The sequence below is a fragment of the Manis javanica genome, chromosome 6 (genome assembly GCF_040802235.1).
Source record: "Manis javanica isolate MJ-LG chromosome 6, MJ_LKY, whole genome shotgun sequence".
Taxonomy (NCBI): Eukaryota; Metazoa; Chordata; class Mammalia; order Pholidota; family Manidae; genus Manis; species Manis javanica.
The window spans coordinates 106,973,102-106,985,945 of NC_133161.1; the positions used below are offsets into that span (position 1 = coordinate 106,973,102).

The following is a 12,844-nucleotide window of genomic DNA, read 5'->3' on the forward strand; positions in this document are numbered from 1 at the left end:
TATGAGAGAAGGTTCCTGGGTGATCACAAGTCATACTGCCCGCAACTCAGAATTCCCCTCTCCATTCTCCATTCATACTATCTCAGTCTTAGGATGGAAAGCCACAGCCCTCTACTTTGGGGGCTGCCCATGACTATAGTCATCTGTGTACCAAGCAACCTCAGGTATAGGGGGGCTTTTTCCTCCTGATAAGGACTCTCAGCTACCAATGGCTCAAAAGCAAGTTCATTGTGCTTTAGACTGCTATAGGCCACTGGCCCCAGTAAGCGTTGGAGTTCTCCACTTAAGTGCTGCTAAAGAGGGGTCCACCTACTGTAAATATGTGCCCCCTTGGCCAGTGTAGGTGTCTGTGTCATGCCTCTCTGTGGCCTTTGGGTCCAGTCTTGTACCAACCCCACAACGGGATAGGTGTTTATTACCTTGGTCAGAGTGGTTCCAGTGATGGGCTCCATAGCCACAAAGGCATGGTACACAGCAGCCACTTGCTTCTCTACCAAGGTGTACCAGACCTCTGCTCCTTTCCATACTTGTGACCAGAATCAAATAGGTTGGCGTGTCCATTCATCCAAAACAATCTTTGATTACAAGAACATCAAGCTCACAGGGCCTTGATGGGCCCATTACATTCAAGGCCTGTACAGCCTTAACTGATGACTTGGCAGCAGTAAAAGTAGCTGCACATACCTCATCCCAGTCCCACCTGATGCCCCTTCATACCAACCAGTACAAATGAAAGGAAAGCAGCGAAACAAAGCAGCAATTCACCGGAGAATTCCACTTTATTAGGGAAAGGTACTGGGTTATATAGGAAGGGGCATAGGGTGATTGTGGTGTTACTTCTATGGGGCTGGTGGCTGTTGCGTACGTGCTGGGATTGGGAGAGGGGCGAGAGGTGATGGGGCTTCAGGTGGTGCCAGCAGGAACCAAGGACCCTGAAGAGAAGCCGGAAGTTTGCCATCTTATTGGTGGGTGCCCTTCATTACCCCCTTTCTCCTCTATGGGATTGTGGACGTTGCTTTCTCTCTGACTGCTTCCTGCTGAATGGGGGTGGAGAAGGGAGTGAGGGCTTGAGGATCGGGAGGAAAGGGTTGATAGGACTCCCCACAGTAAGAACGAGTAGATGTGGACTTCTTCAGGTTGGAAATCAATGAAGGTTCCTTGTAACCATAGGTCGAGGACCTGTTGATTCCAATGGTGCCAAGAGGATATGGGTGTCAGGAGCTAGGCATCTGTGGCCATTGTTTCCAAGAACAGTTTCCAGCGGGGAGAGGGGTCCATCTCAGCATGTGGTGAGGAGGTTATGTGAGGGTAAGGGATCTTCTGTGGCCAGAAGCTGGTAGTTCCTGAGTAAAAGCTGGTTGAAAGCTTGATTAGAGATTTTTCCGACTTGGGATTTGATGGACTTTATTATGCAGGGTAAGAAGAGACAGGCGAGAAGAATGATTATTATGGGGCCTACAATGGGCCACAGCTAGGTGAGGAGGGGGTTTGTTAGTATTGAAGAGAATGGGTTGGAACTAAAGCAGAGTGGAGGCTGGAGGCAAGGTCAGTGAGTTTGGTGATGTCAGTTTCTACAATGACAGATTCGTTGATGTAATAGCAGCACTCTTCCCGGAAGAAGACACAGGTGCCGCCCTTCTCTGCTGTAAGCAGATCTAGGGCCCACCGGTTTTGAAGGATGACCTTAGCTAGCGAAGTGACCTGTCTTTGAAGAGAGGCTGGGGAATCGGCAGTGGATGTCAGGGCTCCCTCAGCTTTGGTGTTGAGATCTCTAACTGCCCATAGAGAGTGACCCAAGGCTTCTACTGAAAACCCTGCCCCAATGGCTGAGGTGGTCAAAGAGATACCGACCATGTTGGGAAGGAAAGCAGCTCTTTTTGTGGGCGAGGGCAAGGGAGGTTGGAGCTCAAGAAATTCTGCCATACTGTAAAGTGTAAGCTGTGGGATTAGGGTGATGAGAATGCAGGATGTATCGGAGTTGAGAGGCAGTGAGTTGAAAAGACTGCCATTACACCAAAAGAAGTGTCCCGGTTGTGTAAAAGTCTTAGAGCCGGAGGTAGGGGTGTAGATAGAGAGGCAGTGAAGTGCACTGGAGGGGGGTGGAGTTGGGCCTACACAGTGGTGGATGGTGAGATTATCTACGTATTCTGGTTCCCATAGGGGTATGTCTGCCAGGGGGCAGAGGGGTTGTCTTTCTGCATGGAAGGAGTAGTTGGAAATATTAAGGGGCACGGTGGCCAGCAGTGGGCGCTGTAGTGATGCACACAAGAAACAATTGGCTGTGTTAAGGGTGTGGTTGAGAAAGATGGTGGTGTCCTGAATGAGCTGTAATGAAGAGTAGGAGAAATGGGAAGAGGGGTGGGGATAAGAAGATGAAGAGGCGCTGTCAAGAGTTTGGATAAAGACTTTTTCGGAATGTCTGATATCTGATGCAACTTGAGAGATCAGGGAATGAGAGGGAACATACTTTCGAGACATATGAAGGGTACCGTAGGAGGTCAAGGACTCCCCGTAGTAAACTGAGACTGTGACTCTGGCAGCCCATCGAGAGTCTCAGGGATCTGGGATTGATAAGGAGAATGAGCCGTTGGGATATTTCATGAAATGGTTGGAGGAGTAATACTGTGGGTACTGGAAGTTACCCATGCAGTGAATGGTGCAAGACTACTAGGGACATCTCCTGTAGGTGTCTGGCCATCGCCTGCAATAGGCTTGTTTTTGGTCATAGAGGAAGCAGAGGTAGGGAGAATGAGGGTAGCTGCTAGTGAACACTTCGGTGGAGGGAGGAAAGTGGAGGTATAAAGGCTCAGAGCAGTTTTTTAGAGGGCAGTCTGGTGTGGCAATGAGGGCAGTAACTTTTGTTTGATGCTGTGTGTAAGTCTGTCTGACTTTGAATCACCATACAAAGGAGGCTGGGGTGGTGGAGAAGACAATAGGAATGCGGAAAAAAAGCGAGAGGGCAGTAAAGGATAAAAAAGTCATGATTCGGGTATGGATGGCAAAGAGGGTGAACGGGATTTTGGAGGAAACAGGACAGTAAGGTGAGGAGTCTGGAGGGAGGGAGAGTCTGTAAACTTTTGTAGGTTAAGAGATCTTTTAGGTGATGTGGGGACAGAATGGTAAGGGGCGCCCTGAATGTCAGTTTAGTAGCTTCCTTCTGCAAGAGCAGTCTAGTGGCTAATGCTCGTAGGCAGGGGGCCCATCCCTGAGCCGTGGGGTCTAATTGCTTGGAGAGATAAGCTACTGGGGCAAAGGATGGGCCATAATATTGGCCTAGGACTCCTAGAGGATGACTGGACCTCTCATGGATGTATAATGAGAAGGGCTTTGACAAATCAGGAAGATGGAGAGCTGGGGCTTCCACAAGGGCTTGTTGGAGCTTAATGAAGGAGTGTTGGGGTGAGGAGGATGGTTCTTCAGGGGGGCCCTTGCAGAGGTCGTACAGGGGTCTTGCCAACAGGGAGAAGTTAGGGATCCACGCTCTAAAATACCTAGCCAGGCCTAGAAAGGAAAGGATTTCTGTCTTAGTTTTGGGAACGGGCAGCTCAGAGAGGAGTCATTTTCTGTCTAAGGTAATGGACTTTCTTTGTTGAGATAGAAGGAATCTGAGGTAAGTGACAAGAGGGGAAGAGATTTGAGCTTTGACGGGGGATACTCAGTAACCTCTGGAAGCTAGAAGGTTAAGTAGGGAGGCAGTGTCAAGTTGAGATTGTTCCCACAAGGGACTGCAGAGTAGAAGATTGTCCATGTATTTTAATAAGGTGGACTTGGAGTGATCATGATGAAACTGTTTGAGGTCTTGAGCTAGGACCTGTCTAAAAATAAGGGGACTATCTTGGAAGCTTTGTGGCAAAACTGTCCAAGTGAGTTGTTGAGAATGTCTTGTGTATGGGTCCATCTAGGTAAAGGTGAAAACATCTTGGGAGGAGGGGTCCAGAGGGATAGGAAAAATGCATCTTTGAGATCTAGGACTGAGAAGTGGGAGGCCAAGGCAAGGATCTGCAATTAAAGGGTGTACGGATTTGGAACTAAGGGATGGATAGGGACAATGGCCATGTTGATGAGGCAAAGGTCTTGGAGAAGGCAAAAAGATATGTTGGTTTTTTAACAGCTAATATGGGGGTATTAAATGAAGAATGAGTGGGTCTGAGGTAATTTTTGTTTAAGAGATCTTGAATGAGGGAGGAACAACCTAAGACAGGCACAGTCGCAGGGGGGCCATCAGGTGAGAATTTGGGGATCAACAGAGGTGAGGCTCAGAACCTCACCCCCCCCTGCTTTGAGAGAAATCTTCTGCATCCGTGGATGTCTTGCTGCCCTTGTCTAGCCTGGATTAATACTTAGTCCATAGGCACACACCTGATCATCTGATCATCTACATTTGCCTTCTTACAGCACTAAACTATGTTTTCTACCTTTATCTTGCATCTACCTACCACTTCAGCATTTTATTAAAAATAAAAATAATAATAATAATAGGAGAAATGTGGGATCAACATATAAATCAAGTACAAAAATCAAACGAATATTCATATTTGACCTGATTGTTTATAGGTCATATTGCATGATCAAAACCGAAAGTTTCTGTGATGACTGCCCTTGTACTGTTCACCATGTAAGAATTTATTCATTATGTAAGAATTCGTTCACCATGTAAGAACTTGTTCGTTATGCTTCAGAAGATTGGAGACTGACGAGAATTAGGCTTGAGATGGATTAATGATTGTACATTGAGCGTTGACCCCCCTATACTGAATTTTATTGTTGTTAACAACCATTTGATGAATAAATATGAGAGATGCCCTCTCAAAAAAAAAAAAAAAAAAGAGATCTTGAATGATGGTTTGGAGGCCTATGAGGGCTGAAGTGGTTAGGGGGTATAGGGCCTGACAGATATACTGAGAGGGTTCACATAATTTGATAGACGCAGGAGGACACAGAGCCATGGAGAGGCTTGTAATGTCCCAAGCTTTGGGATTTACAGGGTGTATGAGGGCGGAACCGGAGCTTTCATTGGGTAAAGGGCGGTCGTCCGCTATGAGGGCCATCAGAAAGGGAGTACTGGTGGCTGTGGGAGTGGATATAGTTATGGAAATGTGGAGGAGAGAAAGGATGTCCCGTCCTAGTAAAGGGATGGGACACTGGGGCATAACCATGAAGGAGTGGGAGAAAGGTATGGGATTCTCTTGGATTGTGCATAAAAGGGTGGGTGGGGGGGGGTTTAAAGGGAAAATCTGTTTACCTCCTACCCCAACTATAGGAGTAATGGCTGGCATGGTAGGGCCCCAGTATTCTCGCAATACTGAGAAGGGGGCTCCTGTATCTAGGAGGAAGGAGATGGGGCGACCGTCTACTGTTAAAGTAACCCTGGGCTTGTTTGGTGATGGAAATGGTCGGGCAAGAAGCCTCCAGGCCCCATCAATCTTCTTCTACCAGCCCCACTACGGCAGTCTTAGGATGGGGTTTGTTCATCCAGCCTCCCCTTCTGGTGGTTGGGCAATCAGACCCGCAGTGGCCTTTTTTGTGGCATCTGGGGCATGGGGTGGTAGGAGATCTGGGGGAGGGGCACGCCCTTGACCAATGTCCCTCTTTTCTGCACTTGAAACAAGCTCCTGGGGGGGGGGGGGGCTTGTTTGTAGAGGGACGCCCAGGTTGTGGTTTTATCAGCTGGGCCAACATTTGGAAATTGGCCTGATCAGCCTTTTGTTTACAGCGCTCTTTCTCCTCCTTCCTGTTATGGAAGACTTTAAAGGTCACTGTTAGGATCTCAGTCTGTGGGGTAGTGGGGCCCTGTTCTAACTTTTTGAGTTTAGCTTTAATATCGGGGTAGCTTTGAGCTAGGAAGTATGTCATAAGGACATGTTTTCCTTCAGGTGTTTCTGGGTCTAGGCTGGTATACTGTAATAGGGCTTGAGTGAGTCTGTCTAAGAACTCAGAGGGGGTTTTATCTCTCTTTTGAATTATGTCTTGGAGCTTTTGAAAATTGACTACTTTACAAGCTGCCCTTTTCAGACATGCTATTAAGCAGGAGGCAAAAATATCTCGAGAGTGGAGACTTACAGCGGTGTTATAATCCCAGTGTGGGTCTTGTTCAGAGAAAGCAGTGGGGCCAGGGGAATAGGTGGGGTCAGTCCTGTTGGTTTCAGTAGCGTGCATTTGGGCAAAGTCCCAAACTCGTCTAAGCTCTTCAGGGAGAAAAGTATTGGCCAGGAGCATGAAAATGTCATGGTGCATGAGGCTGTAAGACTGGAGGGTCCATTGAAACTCCCTAATGTATGTCGTGGGATCAGTGGAAAAGGAACCTAGGCGTTTCTCTAGTTGGGCTAAATCTCCTAAGGAGAAAGGTATATGAACGCGCACGACACCTTCAGATTGTGCTACCTCCCGGAGAGGGGGCGATAATTTTGGGAGGCCCTTGGGACCGAGTCTGAGGGGTCTGAAGGGTTCTGGCTCAGTGTGTGGGGGAGTGACACGGTCTAGCCATGCCTAGTTGAGCAGGTCCTGAAGTGCGGAAGGGGGCAAAGAAAATAAAGAAAGATAGAATCAGACCCACGTGTTGCCAGCCTGCAGCCCAGCTGCTTGCCTCTGCTGCTTTAGTTGGGCTTGAACTCATGACTCTGAGGTTAAGAGTCCCATGCTCTACTAACTGAGCTACAGCAGGGCTCCAGTTAATTGCTTATGGAATGTGTAAACAGAATGTTTTTGTTCTCCATTCCTGCCACATCGGCAAGTGGGAGAAGGGCATAGCTAGAAGCAGGGGTGGTGTTTCTACACATCTTCAAGGTCTCCCCATTTTCAGAGTGAGATGTTTTGGCTCATCTTCGAGGACAAGATATGTTTTTGTGAACAGATAACTTCTAAGGACTGCACCGGTTGTTCTCTTGCTTGTGCATCCCCATGCTACGTTCAGACATGGGGGAAGGTGCTTTTCCGTTCTCCCTGCAAACATGTGAGAAGACAAAGGCGGTCCCTAATAGGGGAGAAACAGGTGATGAGGGCAAAGATGGAGGAGGCCCCCGGGACCTAGTTAAAGGGGGGCTGAAAGGCTCAGGCTTAATCTGTGGGGGACGAAGGCAAAGGAGGTGAGATGGGGGAGGTGATGGTGGGGGAGGAAGGGAGAAGGGCTGTTGTAGGAGAAGAAGGGGAAGGGAGTGAACAGGAGGCTTCTGCAGGGGCGGCGGCTTGCAGGCTAGGAGAACTTGGGAGGGGGCGGGGGGAGGAGGAGGCGGAAAGCTTCGATATAGGGAATCTCCTTCCATTTTTTCAGGCGCTGGCAGTAGTTAAAAAGATCACGAGTGATGTTAGGATCAAGAGTTCTCCCTGCGGGCCATTGGTTGTTATTGTCTAGGGGGTATGTCGGCCAATCTTGGGAGCAATATTTACGGAGAAGTTTTGGTTTTATATCAGGCTTCAGGGAGAGCGTAGCCAGATGCTTAAGCAGGCATTTAAGAGGTGAACTTTCAAGGAGGGATGAGGAGGCTCCCATGGCTAAAGGACAGAGAAGGAGACAAACAGGGGAAGATGAACGGAGATCCTCGGACTGGAAGCAGACCGCAAGGATACAAAGGGCATCCCCGATGATCCTTGGTGGTCTGCGGAAACTCGTATATGAGTCGGAGTCACAAGGTACCTAGCGCTAGGAATTTTCAGCAGACAGAACAGATTTTGGTGGATGGAACAGAAGGAGGGGGGGAAAATGGGAGCATTCTCATTTGCAAAGGAGTCACCTAGTTTATGGCTGTTGGAGGGGGGCCTGAGGATCTGCTCTAGCAGTGAAGGCCTGAGGCACGTATTTATGGCTGTTGGAGGAGGGGCCTGAGGGTCCGCCGCAGCTGTGAAGGCCTGAGGCGGGGAGAGTTCCCTCCTCGTCCTCGAGCATCAGGGCCTTGCCGGACGATCACGGTCAATGGCACTGCGATAGCTCAGGGAAGAGTGGCCCACCCCAGGTAAATTTTGCTTAAAAAGTTTCAGCAGTGATGGAAGGGACGGTGACTGCATTTATGACTGTCGGAGGAGGGGCCTGAGGGTCTGCCGCAGCCATGAAGGCCTGTGGTGGGGATTTATGGCTGCTGGAGGGGGGCCTGAGGGTCCGTCACAGCCGTGAAGGCCTGAGGCAGGGAGACTTCCCTCCTCGTCCCCGAGCGTCAGGGCCTTGCCGGATGATCATGGTCAATGGCACTGTGATAGCTCGGGGAAGAGTGGCCCACTCGGGGGGAAAACTTACCTAAAGGCCAGAGAGGAGTGGTGAGTGTGATGAGCCAGTGCCGGAAAAAGAGGATGAGGGCAAGCTGCTGCTGGTTGTCGGGGGGAAGACGGGGCCCAGTTGGGGTGTCCCATCTCCCGGGTTTCAGCACCAGTGAAAGGAAAGGAGCGACACACAGCAGCAATACACCAGAGAATTCCGCTTTATTAGGGAAAGGTGCTGGGTTATATAGGAATGAGCATAGGGTGATTGTGGTGTTACTTCTACGGGGCTGGTGGCTGTTGGCTAGGTGCTGGGATTGGGAGGGGGGCGAGAGGTGATTGGGCTTCAGGTGGCGCCTGCGGGAACTGAGTACCCCGAAGAGAAGCCGGAAGTTTGCCATCTTACTGGTGGGGACCCTTCAATAAGGGCTTCAGAATTTGTGCCAACTGTGGGATAAACACACTCCAGTAGCCTAAAACACCCAAAAACTCTTGTAATAGTCACAGTGGTAGGGGTGGGGAAAGCCTTGACTTTGTCTATGACTGCTTCAGGAACAACTTTAGTTTTACCTGACCAGACAACCCCCAAGAATTTCACAGACAAACCAGATTCCTGAAACTTGGTGCTGTTTACAGTCCATCCTTTTCCTGTAGATGTTACAACATTCTAGGAACTAGCCCTTCTAAATCTGAAAGAGAATCAGATGTGAGCATATCATCAATGTAGTGATACAACTGCATCGTTTGCAGTTTCCTCCATGTGGCCAAGTCCTGGGCTAAAAGTCTATGACAGATGATGGGACTGTGAAGATATCCCTGTGGAAAGTTAGTGAATGTCCTCTGCTGGCCTTCCCACATGAAGGCACACTGTTCCTGGCATTCCTGTGCTATGTCTATAGAGAAGAAAGCATTGGCAAGGTCTACTACATAATGATACATTTCCAGTTCATGGCTGAGGGTGTCCAGAATGTCTGCTGTAGAGGGGACAGCAGCATGCAAAGGCGGGGCTGACTTTATTCAAGTCCCTGTAGTCTACAGTCATATGCCAGGAGCTGTCTGGCTTTCTCACTGGCCACACTGGGGAGTTAAAAGGACTATAAGTGGGCTTTATGATGCCCACCCTCTCCAACTCCTACAGAAATTTCCAATTTCCTTGTGCCCCCCCAGACAATTTATACTGCTTAATATTTGTCACCCACTGGGGTACAGGCAGAGCTACAGGTGGGTGCTTAGCCTGTCCTCTTAGAACTGCCTTTACCACACATACCCTCAGTCTGAACTCACCTGCAGTGGTCTGTAACCACAGGCCCTGCAGGATACCTACCCCCAAAATACATTCAGGAATGGGAGAAATGTATACAGTATACTCCTCTGGGGGTAAACGCCCTATCCCCAGTAGGATCTGGGCTTTCTTCACTCTAATTGCCTTACTCCCATAGTCATCTATCATAGCAGGGGTACCAGGAAAACACTCTGGGTTGCCGTGAATCAGAGAACACTCAGCTCCAGTGTACACCAGTGCCAGACAAATTGTGCATTCACAGGGGACCAATGAATTGCTAATTCTACATGTGGACTCTGGTCCCCACCATGTCCCCCAAGGTGGGGACTTTGACCACTCCCTCAGTCTAACTGCGATGCCAAATTGTCTTCCTGTGAGGGTGAGGGCTCAGGCAAATCCTGAGTACTGTCTCCATGAAGTTTTGCAGGGACACAGGCCGGGCATGAGGCTTTGACTCTGGTTTTCATGTCCTGGACCTCAGCGGCTGGAACTGCTGCTCTGGCTTTAATTGGTGCCACAGTTCTAACAATATTCTATTGGGCTTCCCATTGAGTTTTTCTTTCACTACCCTGGCCTTTATCAAATCAACCCACATGTGGGTCCTCGAGACCTTCATGGGGCCTTTTGCACCAATTCTTTCAGTTGTGCCCTGTACTTTCCTATGTGCCCTTATTGTTTCAAACTCCCCCAGATCTGTCAAAGTACAAGCAGCCTCTCTTATGGGTTGTCCTAGGTGGGGGGCAAGAGTATTCACTAGGGACGCAAAGAGAGATGTGGGAGCTGTATGCAACACCAGGTTTCTCATTCCTATAGTGAACACCTCCTCATCAGGGCCCTGGGGGTCCATATTATAGATGATATTTTTCATACCCAATTCCCTCAGTACCTGTTGGACCTCTGCATACATTTTCCAACTACTGGGAAAATATGTAAAATCACCCTGATTAGGCCAAACTGTCCTGAGGGCAGCTGTCAGCCATTCCAGGAGTGTCTGATTCCCTGATGTGTGACCGGCATTTTGCAACCATCGCTGGAGGGACGGGTGAGTCATTACCCGACACAACAATGTTTTCCACCCCCACATCCCAGAGGTGTAAAAACCATTGAGGCAGAGATTCTGATGGCCTCTGCCAATACTGGACCCCCTCATGCCCACCAGCTCATCCTGGGTATAGGGGTGGAGTATGGAGTGCTCCACAACCTGGAGAGGGGGCTGCTACTCCCCAGGGAGCCTGCAGTTGTTTCATTTGTATTATCTTAATTGCAGCTCAGCAGGCCTTTAAAACAAGAAAAGATGGTACCTCCAGCAGTGGCCTGGGTAGCACATCTGTCAATGGCCCCGCCTCCTACTCTTCTCCCTCCAGCTCCTTCACCAACGGCTCCTCTTCAACCATTTCCAGGGCTGAAGGGACTGCTCTTTCCTCCCCCTCCCCCATGGCCTCCTGCAACATGACTTTTCCTGCTGTCTCTCCCTTTACCCCCCACACCACTAAGGAATCTTCTAGGAGCCTGACCTGTCTTTTCAGTAACTCTCTTCTTTAATAGCATCCCATAGGTAATCTCTCAGCTCCTCCAAGGGATGCTGAAGTGTGTCTCTCTCCTGCCCAAGTCCCTTGATAATCCTCTTTCTCCTGTATAACATTTTCCACTATTTCAATGAAAAGGGAACCTACAATGCCAGCCACTACATGGCCTCCTAAGGTCTCCAAGCAGTCTTCCAACTCACAGAGGGCTAATTGTGCAGCTTCCGGTGTTCCCACCCTTCCCCAGTTTTGGGGAAGGCCCCCCTTCTCTGGGAGGTACTTTACTAGACCAATTCCCCACTAGGGGTTCCCAAGTTAGAAGCCCCACAACTGTGGTGATAATAACAGGTGAAGCAGCACCCTCTGCTGCTGCATCTGCTGGAACGTCACCACCATCCACAGAGCAGTGCTCTCAGAGCTTGCACCCATTATGACAGATTTTGGGTACATAGGAATCCTGCTGACTGCTGCCAGATGTAAGTCTGGGGAGAGGAAATCCCAGGGCAAAATACCTCTAAACACCGAAATCAGTCAAAGGGAGAAATAAAGTTTAAAACCTGTTTATTGCTTACCAACTGTAGTCCAGCACCATCTCTCCCCACTGCTCTGAAAAAAGCAAGCCAGCCAGCAAACGAGTCTTCCCTTTAAATTCTCAGGTTCAGACACACCCTCGGTTGCCCAGGTAATTACCCATTGACATGGAGATGAACTTCTCTTCACCCCTGAGGATATGAAAATGCCCCAAAGCCAGGTAAGATACTCTGGAAATGTTAGAATTTTACCCACAGCTATCCATTGGGCTGGGGGAGAGGATGTGTCAACCACTGTGAATTCCCCAGCAATGCCGGGTGTGGGGCCAGGCAGACAGTAGGAACCCTGGAAATGTGGGCTGACATTTTAGATACAGGAAGAAAAGGAGGGAACAGATGCTGGGGTATATCAAGGGGAGGATGCACAGACCTTGCTTAGGTCTTCTGTGCCGGCTAGAAAGCTGCAGTCTAGGGCAATGGAGTCAGACACAGACACCTGGCTCCTACCTTTCTAATTACTTCTTTAACAGCTTGTTGTCTGGGCTGCTCCACCCTGCTTTCCCCAGCTGCAGGCTCTCAGGCCTCTGAGGCTTGTAGTATAACAATAACTCAGGTTTCCGGGCTTTGAGGCCTTGTGGGGTGGGGGCAGCGGTGGCAGGTACTACCCTCCCTGCAGATCCTGCCAAGTTTGTCGGAGCTCTTTCCAGGGCAGCTGCCAAGCCACCACTCCAAGCCCTGCCCTGGGGTCCCACAGGTGTCCTGGGGCCTGGATGACCTGGATAGAGGACCCCACAGCCCATTCACTGAGAGTATGTGGGTGTCCTCTCTGAGGGCTGCTGGCCTGAAGGACCAGGATATTGTGAGTCTGGAGACATGGCCACCTGAGACCGTCTGAAGCTGGAGGAGTCCTCAGGTGTGGAGTAAGTCTCACACTGTAAGCAGCCAGCTGGGTCTCCTGAGAAGAAGCCAAAGGGCCACTGCCTCACTTCCTGAGAGGACTGTGGGGCCAGCGGCCTGACTCTGTGAGGCATGAGAACTTGCCTTTCGGCCCGAGATGAGGGGGCAGTCCGAGGGCTGACTAAGGGTACTGGACAACGTCCTGCCAGTGCTGGATGGAGGGCTGCAGTGTGGGCTGGGAAAGGCAGGCCTGAAGGCCTTGTCACCCTGGGCTCAAGGACGGCCTCAGCTCATGAAATTTGAAGGCTCACAAGAAACCAACAGGGTCCTTCCCCCTCTTGGTACAGACAAGAAAACTAAGTCACCAAGTCCCACAGCATACCATTGGAAGAGCCAGGGGAGAAGCTGGGTATGGGGAGGGGGAAGGG

At 49.9% G+C, this 12,844-nt stretch overlaps 1 protein-coding gene across 1 annotated transcript in view; it reads left to right on the plus strand.

Moving 5' to 3' along the window:
- The window catches only part of LOC140849964 (lanC-like protein 2), a 202,945-nt gene that overhangs the window by 72,257 nt on the left and 117,844 nt on the right, over nucleotides 1-12,844 (plus strand). The gene's annotated exons all lie outside the window — the stretch shown is intronic.